Below are 7,500 nucleotides of genomic sequence, written 5' to 3'. Positions count from 1 at the left end.
GCATCTGAACCCGTCTGGCTTCGTCCGGAGACTTGGCCTTGCAAATCAACCTTCTCAGGGGATTGTTTCAGACAACATGCTCACTGATGTTTAAGTTTTTCTTCTTCTACACTTCGGCCTTGATCCAAGACGGCCTTTTTAAATCGACTTTTCCAACTTTCAAACTGGCATTATGGAGTAGTGTGAGCATTATAAGTGGCATTATATCCTCATATTATGAGCATTGCCTTTAGCATTATCGCAGCAAAAAAAACTAGCATTACCCGCCCATGCCAATGTGTGTGTGTGTATGTGTGTGTGTGTGTGTGTGTGTGTGTGTGTGTGTGTGTGTGTGTGTGTGTGTGTGTGTGTGTGTGTGTGTGTGTGTGTGTGTGTGTGTGTGTGTTATCATGATGAGCAGTTATGACTAAATCAGACAAACACACACTTTTATTGTACTACATACACACACACACACACACACACACACACACACACGTGACCAAGGTTGTCAGCAGTAACTACACGTCACTTGCTGTCATTACATGCAGTGTTGCTGGTCAAGTGGTGTCTGCAAGGGTAGTATGGTCCACTCTAGTCAGGCAAGAACCTACTACGGGAAGTAGGAAAAGGAGCGAGGGAAAGAACGACGGTTAAAGATTATGAGAGACGGAAAATCAGTAAATGAATGAATCAGTGTTGTTCGAGTGTAGTTTTGATCATAACTACTATACATGTTCACACAGTTCATTATCCAGATCCAAGTTGTGTACATCAACCCAGTGAATGTTAGAGACGGGACTACATGATGTATTTACCTACTTTTCAGTATGGTGTGTGATGGTTGAGATGTCCGTATTGACTACAGACCTTGTGTGTTGTACAGTGTAAACCTTGATCGATCTCGACCTGGAGTAGGTCCAGTGTGACTACGACCATGAGCAACGTGTGTGTAAACAAAACCAACCTGGACACCAGTATAGCAGCAGTCAACGGAGAACAGGGACTGACTAAGGGATCGCATATCATTCACCATCCACATCACACCATCGCCTGCGGGGACCATGCTGAGAACGCATTGCACGGAGCTGTCCAAACATACCAAACTTTGACATACGCTTGTCATACATCCGTGCTATGTGTCCAAGCTAGCCTAATCCATTCTCCCTGCTGATGCCTGCTACTTTGTAGCAATCTATGTGGTGTGTGTTGGCAGGTATCAGGGTAGTGGAGATGACTTGATGGTGGCACTGCTGCTCTTGCCGTGACTAATGATCATACATGTACTGTAGATACTGGAAATGTAACAGATGTCTTCCCAGTACAACTCTCCACTATATACACTGGAGAGTAGTGAACACTAAATGTGATGTACACTTGACATCCACAACAAACAGATCATGAGTACAAAGATAGAGGAAATGAACAACGTTTTTCTTTCTGAAACTGAGTGGCTTGGAAATCATCACACCCTGTGCTTCTGCTGCAAGATTTACAACTGTGTCTATAGAGTTTATGCTGCATGCTTCACAGGCAGGTCAATCCATGGCTAGGGATAACGGATATAGCTGGTTAGTATATCGGCTAGCGCTATCTGATGTAGCAATCAGCTATGTATGAATGTCAGTCTCAACGAGGTGGCAGGAAAAGTACTGGGTGAACAGTATCGTCTTCAACACGCAAATTAGATCCGTTACCAACGGTAGTCTCAGCTTTCACATACAGATGCATACTTGTTACTGAGGCAGACAGGTGTTGAAAATGTATTCGTAAATCCTACTAGATTTGTACTGCTGGGGACAACTACCAAACAAACATAACCTAAAAAAAAGATAACACTCTTGTAGCGACACAATCAGCATACGTTATTGTTACAGTACTTCTGTGATATTTCCACTATTGTCACATTGTCTTGAGTAGCAGACAATTCTCGCACATCCTACCAATGTTCTTGGGTGAGGTGTGAATTTTTTAACTGTAGGATATTTCTGTTTGTGTAAATCACACCAGTAGGGAACTTCCCCTATATATAGTCATGTAGTCTTGCGGTCTTTAATTTCACATTTCATTTTCATTCTTTATGATGGTTCTGATGACAGACACGTTTGATCATTCACTTGAAAACGAATCGCTGTGACTCGCAACCGTTGAGTGTCAGACAGAGTTTGCAAAGGCGCTCCATGGGACGCAGTAAAACTTGCCGCTGAGGTAGTTTATAGCTTATGCATAGCTTCGTAGCAGATCACCATCTCATCACGTGATCTCATTACGTAAATATCTGCTAACCCGACCGACCAGAGTGCCTTGTGCCAGCTATAATACTAGTAAGTAGAGGTGACTGGATGGTCGTGTGGAACAGTGCTCTCTCACTTACTTGTATTTAATATATTACTACGTCATCTCTAGGCTCAATGGAAAGAGAGGAGAATGTGAGGAGAGTGAGTGTTAGCCAACCATGGTGATAAAGATAAGTAGAGTGATATGGAAGAGTAGCAACAGCAAAACTATCAGCAACTCATGTTAGTGTATTTGTGCAATGTGCTGATAAGGACTTTTCAGAACAGTATGGAAGCGATTCAGAAAAGTTAAAACGAGGGTTGTTGCAAATGCTGAAACACACAAGATAATAATGGAAGCTCGTTTTAAAGACTGACATTCCATACGTTAGTATGACGGTATGTATGGCCAGCATAAACCATCTCTGAGTGATGCAATGTGCATAGTGACGTAGGCGAGGATGAGTGTGTCCTGTCAAGATCTTTCCACTGTGAGTTGTAGGATTGAGAGTTTAGCAGATCAGTAGATGACTACACACACTAACCTACTGTACACAGATGCAAGTGAATAGTTTAGCAATGCCGGTGACCTGTGTAATGATAGAGAATTTCTCTGTCATTCTGCTAGTCTAGTGCATACATGTCAGTATGGGAGACAGTGCTACTGTCCTCACTGCATGACTGTGGCTGATCAGTGATGATGTGTATTCTCATACTGCCTGCCGCTGCAGTACTTCAAATCATCAACAGCTCTCATGACAGATCAAAATAATCATCAACAGCTGGCATGACATGTCAAATATTCAATTGATCTTATGACAGATCAATTCATCATCAACAGCTCCTTTGACATATCAAATCATTTGCAGATGAAAAGACGTATCAGTCATGAGAACACATCTTACCAGCAATGAAGTACATTCTGCACGGTCCACGTGGTGCACTGTAAAAACACGTGGTTAGTTGCCCCCTGGTGGTGTTGTTGACAGTCCTGGACTGTCTTTCACTAGCGTCTTATCCTTTTATCATTCATTTTTACACAACACACAACGCGGAAGTATTTGTGTTTAAAAAATGTGCGAGTGTGTGTGCGCTAGTGTGTGTGTGTGCTCGTGTGTGTGTGTGCGCGTCCACATCTGCTGATGCACACCAAGCGGTGCGTATTCAATGCTTGCGTTCTGTCCCTGCTGTTGTATGGCTCTGAGTGCTGGACGCCCCTTCAACATGACCTGCAGAAGCTCTCAACCTTCAGCATGAGGTGCATCCGATCCATCCTCGGGGTCTCTCGGAGCCGGATGTGGGACGAACACATCACCAACGAAGAGCTGCTGGTGCGCTGGGGAGACTCCGAGACGATTAAAGACAAAATTGCACATCGGCGGTTGGAGTGGTTGGGGCATGTGGCGCGGATGCCGGACAACCGCATCCCAAAACAGGTACTGTTTGGCTCCTTCTTGCAGCGTCGCCCAGCACATGGCCCACGCCGCAGATGGAAGGACTGTGCTGTCCGGGATCTACGTGCCCGTGGCGTGGAGGCATCATGGTATGATGTTGCATGTGAGTCCCGCGCGAAGTGGCGCAGCACCTACCAAGAGCCTGACAATGTGCCTGAGCCTCCGCCCCGAGTGGTATGTACGGTATGCGGACGGGATTTTGCACGGAAAGGAGACATGGCTCGGCATAAATGTCTGGAGGAGCGTGCGCGGCCTGTGTCTGAGCAGCAGGGCGCCAGTCAGTGCGGGCGGTGTGGGCGGTGGCTGAGAAGCCGTGGTGGCTTGGTCCGGCATGTGTGTGCCTCAACGGTGGATGCCACAGTGCCACCTGGAACTACCGGAGCGTCGGCACCGGCGAAGGGATGTTGTGCCGCGCATTGTGACAGGTGTGGTCACTGCTTTCGCGGTGTCCGGGGACGGGGCAGGCATCGCTGTTCAAGGGTGGCGCATAGACCAACAGCAGAGGAGCGCTCAGCCTTCCAGCACGTGTGCATATGCGGCAAGCGGATGCGACTACCCGTGCACCTGGAGCGTCATCGAGCGTCGTGTCCTCTCTCTCTCTCTTCTCAAGTTTCCCAGTGATGGAATCACGTGACCCTTTGCGGCAGTGACTCTACAGGACAGGACAGGACAGGTGTGCGCGTGTGTGTTCGTGTGTGTATATGCGTGTGTGCGCTCGTGTGTGTATGAGTGTGTGTGTGCTCGTGTGTGTGTGCTCGTGGTTGCTCGTGTGTGTGTGTGCGCTCGTGTGTGTGTGTGCTTGAGTGTGCATGTAGGTGTGTGCGCTCGTGTGTGTGTGTGTGTTCTTGTGTGTGTGTGCTTGTGTGTGTGCGCGCTTGTGTGTGTGTGCGCGCTCGTGTATGCTCGTGTATAGTCTTGTGTGCTCGTGTGTTCATTTTTGTGTGTGTGTGTGTGTGTGTGTGTGTGTGTGTGTGTGTGTGTGTGTGTGTGTGTGTGTGTGTGTGTGTGTGTGTGTGTGTGTGTGTAGCAGAGGCATCTTCTGACACACTTGAGTCACCGGTTACAAATAATATGTCCTGCGAATGCTGCAGCTTCCACTGCGCCCGCTGCAACCGCTGTGTGCTATCGCGCCAAGGCATGAAACGTCACAAGTGCAGTCGTGGCTCGGCCAGAGCAACCAACACAGACCGTAGCTCCTTCTGCATGGTTTGCAATTGCGGTCGGCGTTTCAGTAGACCACAGGACCTATCCCGTCATCGCCCCCACTGTTCCGAACCTGCTCAACCCCCCCCCCCCCCCCCATGTGTCCGCATAGCCAGAATATGGCAGCGCGTCCAAGGTCCAAGGTGTGTGTGTGTGTGTGTGTGTGTGTGTGCTGGTGTGTGTGTGTGCTTGTGTGTGTGCGTGCTCGTGTGTGTGTGTGCGCGCTCGTGTATGCTCGTGTATGCTCGTGTATAGTCTTGTGTGCTCGTGTATTCATACTTGTGTGTGTGTGTGTGTGTGTGTGTGTGTGTGTGTGTGTGTGTGTGTGTGTGTGTGTGTGTGTGTGTGTGTGTGTGTGTGTGTGTGTGTGTGTGTGTGTGTGTGTGTGTGTGTGTGTGTGCCCTTGCAAAGACCCTTGGTGTGCCTGAGGACATTGGTCACATTGTATGGGAACGGCGTTTGCGCTGGCTTGGACAAGTGGCAAGAATGGAAGATCACCGGTTGCCAAAGTGTGTTCTCTTCAGTGAACTGCCTGCCCCGCGCACCGCGCATGGTCCACGCAAGAGGTGGAGGGATGTCAATATGGATGACTTTGCGTCGGTTGAGCCACGGGTACCAATATGTGGATGGTAAGATGCAGCCCAAAACCGTCCGGAGTGGCGTACCATTCCCCGCCGACCACCCTAGAAACCCTCTGCCGCTGGCTACGGTTGCGCCTGCGGCCGCATGTTCCATCGAAGCGGCGACCTGAAACGCCATCAGTCATTCTGTCGTGAACTGGAGAAATAACAATGCGCTATCTTTGCTACGCAATGGGCAAGGTCAAGGTCAAGGTCAAGGTGCGTGTGTTTGTGTGTATGTGTGTGCATGTGTGTATGTGTGTGTGTATGTGTGTGTGTGTGTGTGCAGGTATGTATGTATGTATGTGTGTATGTGTGTGTGTGTGTGCGTGTGTGTGTGTGTGTGTGTGTGTGTGTGTGTGTGTGTGCGTGTGTGTGTGTGTGTGTGTGTCCCATATGGTGCAGTGGTATGTGCAGCGATTTCCAATCGATAGGTTGCGGGTTCGATTCCCGACGATTATTGTCACACACGTCTTTCTTCTCTTTCTCAGACTCTTCCTGACTTTTCTTTCATTCTCCTGGGTGGTTACCAATAGCCAGTGTATGCCGGAGTATGTGGTGTGGTGTGTGTGTAGAAAAAGAAAAAAATGGAAAAATGAAAAATAGGGATTCACTGGCCAGAAAAAGTCACTTCAAACAGCTGTGTGGTGGATACCAGGCTAAAAATGGTGGCGGTCAATTCATCAGCCTTGCAAGCTGTTGAATGGTGTAATCCCAGCACAAGTTGCTATGTCTAAAAACATAGCTGTTCGCTATCATCGCTCCCGCGATGGGCATGTCTGAGGTCTGAGGTCTGAGGTGTGTGTGTGTGTGTGTGTGCCCCCCCCCCCCCCCAATTCATACAAGTAGCGTCTTCTTTCGGCTTGACAGTCAATCTGGACAAGACAACGGTAATGGCTGCTGGATATGGACTCACGGAAGCAGACCGGCCGCCCCTGGACGTGGAGGGTGAGGTGGTCGAGTGTGTAGATAGTTTCCGTTATCTTCGCGCTCTCCTCGACACGAATGGCCTATCCACCCCAGATATCAGCTCGCGCATTGCGGGTGCATCACGTGCATTTGGAGTCCTGCGCCAGCCGGTTTTCACTGACAGCAACCTCTCACTTGCTACGAAGCGGCTTGTGTACGGGGCATGCGTGTTGTCTCTGCTTCTGTACTGTGCTGAGTGTTGGGTGCCGTTGAAGCCCGACCTTGATACACTGTGCTCTTTCCATCTGCGCTGCATCCATTCCGTGATGGGTATCAGCCAACGGAATGTCTGGGACGAACGACTGACCAGGGTTGATGTTCTGGAGCGGTGGAATCCGAGTCAGCCCCGTGACATCCCCAGCCTGCTGACATCGCGCCGCATGGCCCGAGGTGGCTTGGTCGGCCTTGACAGATTATGCTAGGATAATTTTTCGCATAATTCCTACCAAAATCGAATAATCGCATAATTCGAGGCAAATTGCATACGAATCGCATAAAATTGGAATTATCCGCCTGTTCGTATCAAATTCCATACAGTTGTATTCTACAAGTACAAGTACAAGGAGATGCACCAGGAAGTCGTAGGTTTACGACTCCCTTGAGAACATGTCAAGTCCACTACAATGAGTGACGGTCGTAGTACTACTGTTGTGCGAATGCATGAGGAGCGTGCCCCGCGTCAACTACTGTTTGGCACCCTACATCCTGTCCGTCCAATGCGGCGGCCCGAGGAAAAGGTGGCGCGATGCTGCGCGGAAGGATCTGGCAGCGTTGGACATCGACGAATGGTATGACTTGGCCAAGGATAGACGGGAATGGCGGGCCGCTTACAATGTTCTGCCCCCGCCCGAACCCGTTTGTGAGCCCCTGCAGATACCTTGTGCCGAGTGTGGCCGTCTCTTCTCCAGGAGTGGTTTGCCTCGTCATAAATGCCTCGATGAGCGCGGCAAACCCGTATCAGAACAGAGAGGTAGCCGACAATGTGCTTCCTGCGAGCGC

At 49.3% G+C, this 7,500-nt stretch overlaps 1 protein-coding gene across 1 annotated transcript in view; it reads left to right on the top strand.

Annotated features, from left to right (window-relative positions):
• Nucleotides 1–3,460: 3,460 nt before the first annotated feature.
• Nucleotides 3,461–7,500, top strand: part of LOC135820721 (lysine-specific demethylase 2A-like) — an 85,888-nt gene continuing 81,848 nt past the window's right edge. The window contains exon 1 of the mRNA XM_065333731.1: nt 3,461–4,382. The gene's annotated coding sequence lies outside the window, so the exon portion shown is untranslated. The remainder of the gene's footprint in view (nt 4,383–7,500) is intronic.

This window comes from Sycon ciliatum, chromosome 7 (genome assembly GCF_964019385.1).
Source record: "Sycon ciliatum chromosome 7, ocSycCili1.1, whole genome shotgun sequence".
NCBI classification, from domain to species: Eukaryota; Metazoa; Porifera; class Calcarea; order Leucosolenida; family Sycettidae; genus Sycon; species Sycon ciliatum.
Note: the sequence above shows the minus strand (reverse complement) of the source record. Positions and strands in the feature narration are given on the sequence as shown.